The sequence below is a fragment of the Mesocricetus auratus genome, unplaced genomic scaffold, assembly GCF_017639785.1.
Source record: "Mesocricetus auratus isolate SY011 unplaced genomic scaffold, BCM_Maur_2.0 Super-Scaffold_100003, whole genome shotgun sequence".
Lineage (NCBI taxonomy): Eukaryota > Metazoa > Chordata > Mammalia > Rodentia > Cricetidae > Mesocricetus > Mesocricetus auratus.
In genome coordinates this window covers 49,906,995-49,921,089 of record NW_024429188.1, presented here as the reverse complement: position 1 = coordinate 49,921,089, position 14,095 = coordinate 49,906,995, and the positions used below count along the sequence as shown (strand labels likewise).

At 44.7% G+C, this 14,095-nt stretch overlaps 1 pseudogene; it reads left to right on the top strand.

Annotated features, from left to right (window-relative positions):
- The first annotated feature begins 209 nt into the window (after positions 1–209).
- LOC101838108 lies at positions 210–641 on the top strand (annotated as a pseudogene).
- Positions 642–14,095: the final 13,454 nt, after the last annotated feature.

Below are 14,095 nucleotides of genomic sequence, written 5' to 3'. Positions count from 1 at the left end.
ATATAACCCAGGTTGGACTTGAACTTGCTGAAATTCTCCTGCCTCTCTGTCTTTAAGCGCTTCCATTGCACTCGGGAGGCAGAGGCAGGCAGATCTCTGTGAGTTCGAGGCCAGCCTGGTCTACAAAGTGAGTTCCAGGACAGCCTCCAAAGCTACAGAGAAACCCTGTCTCAAAAAACCAAAAAAAAAAAAAAAATTCAAGTAGGAAGATGGCGCCGAAAGCGAGGAAGTTCCTGCCCCTCCCAAAGCCGAAGCCAAAGCAAAGGCCCTGAAAGCCAAGAAGGCAGTGCTGAAAGGCGTCCACAGTTACAAAAAGATCTGCACTCACCTTCAGTGACCCAAGACTCTGCAGCTTCAAACACCCTCGAAAGAGGGCGCCCAGGAGAAACAAGTCTGACCACTCTACCATCATCGAATTCCCTGGATCAGCAATGAAGATAGAAGACAACAACATGCTTGTGTTCATTGTGGACGTCAAGGCCAACAAGCACCAGATCAAACAGGCTGCGAAGAAGCTCCGTGACGTTGATGTGGCCAAAGTCAACACCCTCATAAAGCCTGACCTAGAGAAGAAGGCGTATGTTCGGTTGGCTCCTGATTATGATGCTCTGGATGTTGCCAACAAAATAGGGATCATCTAAACTAAGTCCAGCTGGCCAATTCCAAATATACACTTTTTCACCATAAAAAATTAAAGCAGAAGCCTGGCGTTGGTGGTGCACGCCTTTAATCCCAGCAATCGGGAGGCAGAGGCAGGTGGATCTCTGTGAGTTCGAGGCCAGCCTGGTCTACAAGAGCTAGTTCCAGGACAGCCTCCAAAGTCACAGAGAAACCCTGTCTCAAAAAACCAAAAAAAAAAAAATTAAAGCAGAACTTTAAGAGTATAATTCCATGTTGATTTCAATAGAAGGCCCTACTTACATGGCATAGACAAACTCGATAACTGTTGAATCTACAGAAAAGGCTGTCTATTTACTTCAGGCATGCCTATACCTGTACATGCAAACAAGTTTCCAATTTAATTTTTCATTCATTCAAATTTGACTGCATTTGGACATAAAGTCTTTAAAGGGAGTAATTTCAAACCAAATGAGTTCTTAAAAGTGGAACCCTAGTTCACCAGGACTCTGATTCTTAAGAGGAAGATGCATTAAGCCTGTCTCTTTACATAACAAGGTAAAGCAAGAAGGTAGCCACTCACAAGCCAGGAAGATAGGGAGGGCTAACACCAGAAACCAACCTTTATTTCAGAGACTTCTAGGCTCTATCTAGTTACCCAATCTGCAATTGTTATGTCAATGTGTGAGTAGTACATTAGGTAAAGGCATTTTACAGAGATGACATCCTCTGTGCCTTAGCCTGTATGTCCCCATAACCACATTAATCTTGAAGAAGATACACATACATAGGCAGAACTAGAGTCAAAGGGTTAGTACATACTTCCTTACTGTATTTGTTACTTGCTGTAACAAATCACCACAAACTCGGGGGGCTGAAAATGACCCAGATCTATGGCCTTATAATTTTGGATGTCAGAAGTTGAATGTGACCCACCCAATAGAAATTGAGATATTAGCTAAGGTGCATAACTTTTAGAAGTTTCAGAGAACTCATTTCCTTGCCCCTTTCAGTTTCAAATTTCTTAAATAGTGATTCCCTTTCTCTAGGTCAATAACCAGATCTGAGTCTCTATCCTGCTGTGGTACTCACACCAAAGCCTTTCCTCCCTTAGGGTAACCCATAGCATCTAGGGGAATCTATCTATCTGTAGGTCAGTTGATTAGTATGTAGTATATTCTGGGGATTCAGTGTTTGTCTGCCTCTTAACACAGGTAAGAGTTTGCATAGATATCAGAAAATCAGTAATTACCAAATCTTTCTTCTCTTCCACATTTAAAACTGAACATTAAGCCAGGTATGGTGGGCAAAGCCTTTAGTCTCAGCACTCTTACTTGGAAGGCAGAGGCAGGCAGATCTTTGTGGGTTTGAAGTTATTTAGTGAGATCTGATCTCAAAATAAAAGAAAACAATGAAAAAATCAAAATAAAATCTCCCCATATTCCATCAAAACCAAAACTGCTCATTAATCTCCCTCCTTTCTAAACTGAATTCCTAAGCCCTATTGTTGGCTCATCTGAATACACTGAATATACACTACTGAGAGGAATTTGAAATGCCTATGGTAATAACTAGACTATGATTTGGCAGTTGCAAACCACTAAGATTTTCTTGTCTTTCCCCAAAACTACTCCCAGACTCAGGGTAGTAGATACTTGACATCAATCATTCGACAAAGCACTCAGAATATGTGTGAATTTCACTTATGCCAGAGATGAGGACATTAGGTACCTCAGAAATAAGCAGAATACAGTACCAAGTTTTAGGTCTCTACTTCCAGGGCCTTTCTTAGTTACTGGAGAATTAGATATTAAAGGCTCTCAGTGACTTCACATGCTCTCAGTAATATTTCAACTTCACTGAATCTGTGCTTTGAAACCCCAGTCGTGATAGCTAGCAGGCATCTTAGGCCTGTCTCCCAATTATTGGGATAGCCATTTTGCTCCCTCACTTCTGGGACGAGGCAGACATTTTATAAAAATCTCCCCATTATTCCAGCACACGTTTGACACAACTTCCCCAGTTCAGGGACGAGACAGACATTTTAGAAAGTCTCCCTATTATTCTAAACACCTGACACCCCTCCCCCAGTTCAGGGACAAGGCAGACATTAGAAAAATCTATTATTGCCTGGCGCTGCTGGAGCACGCCTTTAATGCCAGCACTCGGGAGGCAGAGGATGGCGGATCTCTGTAAGTACAAGACCAGCCTGGACTACCAAGGGAGTTCCAGGACAGCCTCCAAAACTATACAGAGAAACCCTGTCTCGAAAAAAACCAAAAAAGAAAAATCTACTATTCCAGCACACATTTGCAACAACTTCCCCCCGTTCACGGACCAGGCAGGCATTTTATAAAAATCTCCCTATTATTCCAGCACACGTTTGACACAACTTCCCCAGTTCTGGGACAAGGCAGACATATATGAAAAGTACAAAAGTCTTCCTATTATTCCAGCACACATTTGCAACAACTTCCCCAGTTATGGGACCAGGCAGACATTTTATAAAAATCTCCCCATTATTCCAGCAAACACCTGACACCCTCCCCAGGTCAGGGACCAGGCAGACATTTTATAAAAATCTCCCCATTGTTCCAGCAAACACCTGACACCCCTCCCCCAGGTCACGGACCAGGCAGACATTTTATAAAAATCTTCCCATTATTCCAGCACATGTTTGGCACAACAACCCCAGTTCTAGGAAGAGGCAGACATAAGAAAAGTACAAAAGTCTTCCTATTATTCCAGCACACATTTTGCAACAACTTCCCCAGTTCTGGGACCAGGCAGGCATTTTACAAAAATCTCCCCATTCCAGCAAACACTTGAGACCCTCCCCCAGTTCAGGGACAAGGCAGACATTTTACAAAAATCTCCCCATTCCAGCAACACTTGACACACTCCCCCAGTTCAGGGACAAGGCAGACATTTTATAAAAAGTCTCCCCATTATTCCAGCAAACACTTGACACAGTCCCCCAGGTCAGGGACCAGGCAGACATTTTATAAAAATCTCCCCATTATTCCAGCAAACACCTGACACCCCTCCCCTGTTCAGGGACCAGGCAGACATTTTATAAAAATCTCCCCATTCCAGCAAACACCTGACACCCTCCCCCAGTTCAGGGACAAGGCAGACATTTTACAAAAATCTCCCCATTCCAGCAAACACTTGACACCCTCCCCCAGTTCAGGGACAAGGCAGACATTTTATAAAAAATCTCCCCATTATTCCAGCAAACACTTGACACAGTCCCCCAGGTCAGGGACCAGGCAGACATTTTATAAAAATCTCCCCATTATTCCAGCACATGTTTGACACAACTTCCCCAGTTCTGGGAAGAGGCAGACATAAGAAAGTACAAACGTCTTCCTATTATTCCAGCACACATTTGCAACAACTTCCCCAGTTCTGGGACCAGGCAGCCATATTAGAAAAGTCCCTATTATTCCAGCAAACACATGACACCCTCCCCCAGTTCAGGGACAAGGCAGACATTTTATAAAAAATCTCCCCATTATTCCAGCACGTTTGACACAACTTCCCCAGTTCTGGGACAAGGCAGACACAAGAAAGTACAAAAGTCTTCCTATTATTCCAGCACACATTTGCAACAACTTCCCTAGTTCTGGGACAAGGCAGCCATATTAGAAAAGTCCCTATTATTCCAGCAAACACCAGACACCCTCCCCCAGTTCAGGGACAAGGCAGACATTTTATAAAAAATCTCCCCATTATTCCAGCAAACACCAGACACCCTCCCCCAGTTCAGGGACAAGGCAGACATTTTATAAAAAATCTCCCCATTATTACAGCAAACACCTGACACCCCTCCCCCAGTTCAGGGACAAGGCAGACATTTTATAAAAAATCTCCCCATTATTCCAGCAAACACCTGACACCCCTCCCCCAGGTCAGGGACCAGGCAGACATTTTATAAAAACCTCCCTATTATTCCAGCACATGTTTGCAACAACTTCCCCACTTCTGGGACAAGGCAGACACAAGAAAGTACAAAAGTCTTCCTATTATTCCAGCACACATTTGCAACAACTTCCCTAGTTCTGGGACAAGGCAGCCATATTAGAAAAGTCCCTATTATTCCAACAACACCTGACACCCCTCCCCCAGGTCAGGGACCAGGCAGACATTTTATAAAAACCTCCCTATTATTCCAGCACATGTTTGCAACAACTTCCCCACTTCTGGGACAAGGCAGACACAAGAAAGTACAAAAGTCTTCCTATTATTCCAGCACACATTTGCAACAACTTCCCTAGTTCTGGGACAAGGCAGCCATATTAGAAAAGTCCCTATTATTCCAACAACACCTGACACCCTCCCCCAGGTCAGGGACCAGGCAGACATTTTATAAAAACCTCCCTATTATTCCAGCACATGTTTGCAACAACTTCCCCACTTCTGGGACAAGGCAGACACAAGAAAGTACAAAAGTCTTCCTATTATTCCAGCACACATTTGCAACAACTTCCCCAGTTCTGGGACAAGGCAGCCATATTAGAAAAGTCCCTATTATTCCAACAACACCTGACACCCCTCCCCCAGGTCAGGGACAAGGCAGACATTTTATAAAAATCTCCCCATTCCAGCAAACACCTGATACCCTCCCCCAGTTCAGGGACAAGGCAGACATTTTTTAAAAAATCTCCCCATTCCAGCAAACACCTGATACCCTCCCCCAGTTCAGGGACAAGGCAGACATTTTTTAAAAAATCTCCCCATTCCAGCAAACACCTGACACCGTCCCCCAGGTCAGGGACCAGGCAGACATTTTATAAAAATCTGCCTATTATTCCAGCACGTTTGACACAACTTCCCCAGTTCTGGGACAAGGCAGAGATTTTATAAAAGTCTTCCTATTATTCTAAACACCTGACACCCCTCCACCAGTTTAGGGATGAGGCAGACATTTTATAAAAATCTCCCCATTATTCCAGCAAACACCTGACACCCCTCCCCCAGGTCAGGGACAAGGCAGACATTTTATAAAAATCTCCCCATTATTCCAGCACATGTTTGACACAGCTTCCCCAGTTCTGGGAAGAGGCAGACATAAGAAAGTACAAAAGTCTTCCTATTATTCCAGCACACATTTGCAACAACTTCCCTAGTTCTGGGACAAGGCAGACATTTTATAAAAATCTCACCATTATTCCAGCAAACACCTGACACCCCTCCTCTGTTCAGGGACCAGGCAGACATTTTATAAAAATCTCCCCATTCCAGCAAACACCTGACACCCTCCCCCAGTTCAGGGACCAGGCAGACATTTTATAAAAAATCTCCCATTACAGCAAACACCTGACACCGTTCCCCAGGTCAGGGACCAGGCAGACATTTTATAAAAATCTCCCCATTATTCCAGCAAACACCTGACACCTCTCCCCCAGTTCAGGGACCAGGCAGACATTTTATCAAAATTTCCCCATTATTCCAGCACATGTTTGACACAACTTCAACAGTTCTGGGAAGAGGCAGACATAAGAAAGTACAAAAGTCTTCCTATTATTCCAGCACACATTTGCAACAACTTCCCCAGTTCTGGGACCAGGCAGCCATATTAGAAAAGTCCCTATTATTCCAGCAAACACCTGACACCCCTCCCCCAGGTCTGGGACCAGGCAGACATTTTATAAAAATCTCCCCATTATTACAGCAAACACCTGATACCCTCCCCCAGTTCAGGGACAAGGCAGACATTTTATAAAAAATCTTCCCATTATTACAGCAAACACCTGACACCGTCCCCCAAGTCAGGGACCAGGCAGACATTTTATAAAAATCATCCCATTATTCCAGCACACGTTTGACACAACTTCCCCAGGTCAGGGACCAGGTAGACATTTTATAAAAATCTCCCCATTATTCCAACAACACCTGACACCCCTCCCCCAGGTCAGGGACCAGGCAGACATTTTATAAAAATCTCCCTATTATTCCAGCACATGTTTGCAACAACTTCCGCACTTCTGGGACAAGGCAGACACAAGAAAGTACAAAAGTCTTCCTATTATTCCAGCACACATTTGCAACACCTTCCTTGGTTCTGGGACAAGGCAGCCATATTAGAAAAGTCCCTATTATTCCAACAACACCTGACACCCCTCCCCCAGTTCAGGGACAAGGCAGACATTTTATAAAAATCTCCCCATTATTACAGCAAACACCTGACACTCCTCCCCCAGGTTAGGGACCAGGCAGACATTTTATAAAAATCTCCCCATTATTCCAGCAAACACCTGACACCCCTCCCCCAGGCCAGGGACAAGGCAGACATTTTATAAAAAATCTCCCCATTATTACAGCAAACACCTGACACTCCTCCCCCAGTTCAGGGACAAGGCAGACATTTTATAAAAAATCTCCCCATTATTCCAGCAAACACCTGACACCCCTCCCCCAGGTCAGGGACCAGGCAGACATTTTATAAAAACCTCCCTATTATTCCAGCACATGTTTGCAACAACTTCCCCACTTCTGGGACAAGGCAGACACAAGAAAGTACAAAAGTCTTCCTATTATTCCAGCACACATTTGCAACAACTTCCCTAGTTCTGGGACAAGGCAGCCATATTAGAAAAGTCCCTATTATTCCAACAACACCTGACACCCCTCCCCCAGGTCAGGGACCAGGCAGACATTTTATAAAAATCTCCCCATTATTCCAGCACATGTTTGACACAACTTCCCCAGTTCTGGGAAGAGGCAGACATAAGAAAGTACAAAAGTCTTCCTATTATTCCAGCACACATTTGCAACAACTTCCCCAGTTCTGGGACCAGGCAGCCATATTAGAAAAGTCCCTATTATTCCAGCAAACACCTGACACCCCTCCCCCAGTTCTGGGAGCAGGCAGACATTTTATAAAAATCTCCCCATTCCAGCAAACACCTGACACCCTCCCCCAGTTCAGGGACAAGGCAGACATTTTATAAAAATCTCCCCATTCCAGCAAACACCTGATACCCTCCCCCAGTTCAGGGACAAGGCAGACATTTTTTAAAAAATCTCCCCATTATTACAGCAAACACCTGACACCGTCCCCCAGGTCAGGGACCAGGCAGACATTTTATAAAAATCTCCCCATTCCAGCAAACACCTGATACCCTCCCCCAGTTCAGGGACAAGGCAGACATTTTATAAAAAATCTCCCCATTATTACAGCAAACACCTGACACCGTCCCCCAAGTCAGGGACCAGGCAGACATTTTATAAAAATCATCCCATTATTCCAGCACACGTTTGACACAACTTCCCCAGGTCAGGGACCAGGCAGACATTTTATAAAAATATCCCCATTATTCCAACAACACCTGACACCCCTCCCCCAGGTCAGGGACCAGGCAGACATTTTATAAAAAATCTCCCTATTATTCCAGCACATGTTTGCAACAACTTCCCCACTTCTGGGACAAGGCAGACACAAGAAAGTACAAAAGTCTTCCTATTATTCCAGCACACATTTGCAACACCTTCCTTAGTTCTGGGACAAGGCAGCCATATTAGAAAAGTCCCTATTATTCCAACAACACCTGACACCCCTCCCCCAGTTCAGGGACAAGGCAGACATTTTATAAAAATCTCCCCATTATTACAGCAAACACCTGACACTCCTCCCCCAGGTTAGGGACCAGGCAGACATTTTATAAAAATCTCCCCATTATTCCAGCAAACACCTGACACCCCTCCCCCAGGCCAGGGACAAGGCAGACATTTTATAAAAAATCTCCCCATTATTACAGCAAACACCTGACACTCCTCCCCCAGTTCAGGGACCAGGCAGACATTTTATAAAAACCTCCCTATTATTCCAGCACATGTTTGCAACAACTTCCCCACTTCTGGGACAAGGCAGACACAAGAAAGTACAAAAGTCTTCCTATTATTCCAGCACACATTTGCAACAACTTCCCTAGTTCTGGGACAAGGCAGCCATATTAGAAAAGTCCCTATTATTCCAACAACACCTGACACCCCTCCCCAGGTCAGGGACCAGGCAGACATTTTATAAAAATCTCCCCATTATTCCAGCACATGTTTGACACAACTTCCCCAGTTCTGGGAAGAGGCAGACATAAGAAAGTACAAAAGTCTTCCTATTATTCCAGCACACATTTGCAACAACTTCCCCAGTTCTGGGACCAGGCAGCCATATTAGAAAAGTCCCTATTATTCCAGCAAACACCTGACACCCCTCCCCAGTTCTGGGAGCAGGCAGACATTTTATAAAAATCTCCCCATTCCAGCAAACACCTGACACCCTCCCCCAGTTCAGGGACAAGGCAGACATTTTATAAAAATCTCCCCATTCCAGCAAACACCTGATACCCTCCCCCAGTTCAGGGACAAGGCAGACATTTTTTAAAAAATCTCCCCATTATTACAGCAAACACCTGACACCGTCCCCCAGGTCAGGGACCAGGCAGACATTTTATAAAAATCTCCCCATTCCAGCAAACACCTGATACCCTCCCCCAGTTCAGGGACAAGGCAGACATTTTATAAAAAATCTCCCCATTATTACAGCAAACACCTGACACCGTCCCCCAAGTCAGGGACCAGGCAGACATTTTATAAAAATCATCCCATTATTCCAGCACACGTTTGACACAACTTCCCCAGGTCAGGGACCAGGCAGACATTTTATAAAAATATCCCCATTATTCCAACAACACCTGACACCCCTCCCCCAGGTCAGGGACCAGGCAGACATTTTATAAAAAATCTCCCTATTATTCCAGCACATGTTTGCAACAACTTCCCCACTTCTGGGACAAGGCAGACACAAGAAAGTACAAAAGTCTTCCTATTATTCCAGCACACATTTGCAACACCTTCCTTAGTTCTGGGACAAGGCAGCCATATTAGAAAAGTCCCTATTATTCCAACAACACCTGACACCCCTCCCCCAGTTCAGGGACAAGGCAGACATTTTATAAAAATCTCCCCATTATTACAGCAAACACCTGACACTCCTCCCCCAGGTTAGGGACCAGGCAGACATTTTATAAAAATCTCCCCATTATTCCAGCAAACACCTGACACCCCTCCCCCAGGTCAGGGACCAGGCAGACATTTTATAAAAAATCTCCCCATTATTCCAGCAAACACCTGACACCCCTCCCCCAGTTCAGGGACCAGGCAGACATTTTATAAAAATCTGCCTATTATTCCAGCACATTTTTGACACAACTTCCCCAGTTCAGGGACAAGGCAGACATTTTATAAAAATCTCCCCATTATTACAGCAAACACCTGACACCCCTCCCCCAGGTCAGGGACCAGGCAGACATTTTATAAAAATCTCCCCATTATTCCAGCAAACCCCTGACACCCCTCCCCCAGGTCAGGGACCAGGCAGACATTTTATCAAAATCTCCCCATTATTCCAGCACACGTTTGACACAACTTCCCCAGTTCTGGGAAGAGGCAGACATAAGAAAGTACAAAAGTCTTCCTATTATTCCAGCACACATTTGCAACAACTTCCCTAGTTCTGGGACAAGGCAGCCATATTAGAAAAGTCCCTATTATTCCAACAACACCTGACACCCCTCCCCCAGTTCAGGGACAAGGCAGACATTTTATAAAAATCTCCCCATTATTACAGCAAACGCCTGACTATCCCGTCTCCCCCAGTTCAGGGACGAGGCAGACATTTAGAAGTCCTCCTATTATTCCAGCACACATTTGTAACAACTCCCCCAGTTCTGGGACAAGGCAGCCATATTAGCAAAGTCCCTATTATTCCAACAACACCTGACACCCCTCCCCCAGTTCTGGGATGAGGCAGACATATTAGAAAAATCTCCCTAATATTCCAGCAACACCTGACACCCCTCCCCCTGTTCTGGGATGAGGCAGATGTATTAGAAAAATCTGCCTATTATTCCAGCACACATTTGCTACAACTTCCCCAGTTCTGGGACCTGGCAGACATATTAGAAAATTATCCCTATTATTCTAAACACCTGACACCCCTCCCCCAGGTCAGGGACCAGGCAGACATTTTATAAAAATCTCCCTATTATTCCAGCACACTTTTGACACAACTTCCCCAGTTCTGGGACGAGGCAGACATATAAGAAAGTACAAAAGTCTTCCTATTATTCCAGCACACATTTGCAACAACTTCCCCAGTTCTGGGATGAGGCCGACTTTTTAGAAAAGTCTGCTAATATTCCACCAAACAACTGACGCCCCTACCCAGTTCTGGGACGAGGCATACATTAGAAAAATCTCCCTATTATTCCAGCACATGTTTGACACAACTTCCCCAGTTCTGGGAAGAGGCAGACATAAGAAAAGTACAAAAGTCTTCCTATTATTCCAGCACACATTTGCAACAACTTCCCCAGTTCAGGGACGAGGCAGACATTTTATAAAAATCTCCCCATTATTCCAGCACACGTACACCCCTCCCCAGTTCTGGGACTTACCAGACATATATTAGTCTTTCTATTACTCTGGGAGACATTTTGACTCCTAGCTGTCATCTTACTTCTGTCTCCCTATTACTGGTGCAGACATTTTGTACTTAGTTCTGCGATCCGGCAGACATCTTACTTCTCCCTGTTATTCCGGTGGACTTCTTTCATCTCTAGTCCTGGTACTCAGTAGTCGTTTTATGTCTGTCTCCAATTTTTCTGATAGCCATCTTTCCTGGTTTTCCAGGTTCATACAGGTGTATCTTACCTATTTTCTTTTCATGCTCTGGTCCAAATCTAAAGTTATCTGCCAGGCGTTTTACTGATCTGTACACTATCATGCTGGTGTTTGGTCACCTGTGCTCTATGTAGCAGACATCTTTATCAATCTTCCGCATTTTTAATATCACTTTCCCGTACGGGGTAGACATTTATCTATGTCTCCAGGTGTTGGAAAAGGTATTTTATTTATCTCTCAGGGCAGAGATTTTAGCTATCACGGTAGTTGTCAGGCATATTCCCATTTCTCAAACAGGCATTTTACCTTTGTTCCCAGGTCTTTGACCACCTGTATGTATACCAGCCAGGCATTGTAGCTAGCTATCCCTCCTGGTAGGGAGTTAGATTTCTGGGGAACAGGTTAGGCATATTAGACACCTCTCCATTTCCCAAGCAGACAGTACAACTTTGTCCGCAGGTCTTGGACTGCAAGTTAACTATGTCTCAGGGCACGGGACACATATTTTAGCCTTCATTGCAGGTCCCTAACAGACGTTTTACCTAGATAGCCATGTAGTGGACGGTATTAACCATCTCCCTGCTCCCACGGGCATTTTAACTGTCTCTCTTCTATTACCTAGACCACATTTCACTCACCACCGCGGTCTGGCCTCTTCTGCCACGCGTTCGCCGCAGCTGTCTGCCAAGAGTAGGTCGGTCCCGCGAAGAAGCGTGGATAGCACGGAAAGCGAGGGGAGCAGAGAGCAGAGAGCAAATGCGTGGAGCTCAGGAAGCACTCTGCCGGGAAGGTGGCCATCAGGTCCCGTTGGGATCGCGTGGAGTGTTGAGCATCTCTGCAGCCTTGCAGAGAGTAAATACCAGGGACCTGGGACAGGCACAGCACTGAGGAGGCTGCTGCAGACAAGCACCAAGCCGCGTGTGAGAGAGAGAGCGTAGGGCGGGACCTAGAGTTCCAGCGGCAGGCCGGGGTCCTGCGGAGAGGGCGGGGTCAGCGGGCAGGGAAAAAGGAAAGCGGAATTCCAGAGGACAGCAGGGGAGCGGAATGTTGGTCTAGTGCGCAGTCCATGCTGTGTGGTGCTGAAAGAGCGGATGGCTAAGGGGGAAAGGATCGGTGTATACTGAGCTCAGTTACCTTTGAGAGTTTGTGGAAACAAACCGTCTCAGACACAGGCTGCGCAGCAGGCGCGGCAAGAGTTCAGAAGGCAACTCCAGGAGGTTGAGTGGCGAACAGATAGCAGCTTTCCTGGCCCCATGGCCCCATGGCCCCATGGCCCCTGGCAAGCATTAAAATGCTGGGAGGGCCTGGAGACTTTAACCCCTCCCCCTATTCCCCTTGCCTTTTCCTGTCCCCTAAACACGCAGGAAATAGGGCCTACCACTAGGGTAGGAGGAAAATTAATGGATGGACATACCTCTTCCTCCGGCTGACAGAAGACTTAATCTACTACCGAAACTTTCCTTAAATCGTAGACCTCTAAATTCCAAGAAAAGAACATAACTGCCAGTATCAATACAAACTGCCTCAATATCAACTTTCTTTTAAAAATTATTTTTATTTTATATGCGTGGATACTGCAATTGCTTGTATTTCTGTGCACTACCTATGTGCAGGAACCATGGAGGCCTGATGAGAGCGTCAGATACCCTGGAACTGGAGTTACAGGTGATTGTGAGCTGCTACATGGGTGTTTGGGTATCTAACCTGGGTCCTCTGCAAGAGCAGCCAATGAATGCTCTTAACCACGGTTCTATCTCTTTGGCTCCAGTGGGCAAAACTGCTGATATATGATTCGAATTTCATAAAGGGTGAAATTTTTTACAAAGAAACAGGACATAGAATTGCTGACACCCATGGAGGGGGTGTATGCTGAGTACAAAAGACAGGTTCTTCAAATAAAATGAATACAGAAATCTCCAAGCCTCCTACACCATCCAGACAGGTGTGAAGTATTAAAGGAATCAGAGGTTTTAAAAATTCTAGCGTCTTTCATATACTAAAGTATTAAAGAGAAGCTGGAATGAAGACAGAAACATTTTTATGTTCTTAGTACCATCTTCGAACAAATGTTGGAAAATAGATTCTTCCCCAGAAACCATCAATTCTCAGATGTAGAAATTCAAGAAGCAAGCATGCAAGACCACACTAAGCTGCAGCCAAGCTGATCACCCACCTTCCCCAAGAATATTGAAATAGCTCCATGTTGTTAGTGTGTCTACAGTTATTTGTGCTTGTCACAGGTCTGTAATTCTAGCATTGGGGTGGGGGTAGAGATAGAAGTTTAAGAGTTCAAGGTCATCCTCTAGCTAGGTATCGAGTTTGAGGCCAGGCTGAGATATATGAGACACTGTCTCAAACACAATTAATATATAATATATAAAATTGTTGAGCTTTTGAGATATGTGAACCTTTAACAGTGAGATACTTTGCTTTTAAACATCAATGCACATTTCACTCATATTTCTTCAAACAAATGGAAATAACCAGTATGTCTCTGTTGAAATGCATGGTTTTTAACCTTTAGGAGGTAGGGAGTAATACTCCAAAATATTTAATAAAATGTTTTAAAGATGGCACTGGTATTGATTAGTATTATAGGTTGTTTTTAGCTGATAATATTGATTGCTTCACAAAATAAGTTGACTGTGAGAAGGTAGCATTTCTAGGATGTACAGGAGAAAACTTTACATATGCATGAAATGTATTTTGACTGTATTTACCCCCATTCCTTTCTCTAACCCCTTGCAGATCCACTGCCTGCCACCCTCTTCCAACTTAATCTCCTCATTTA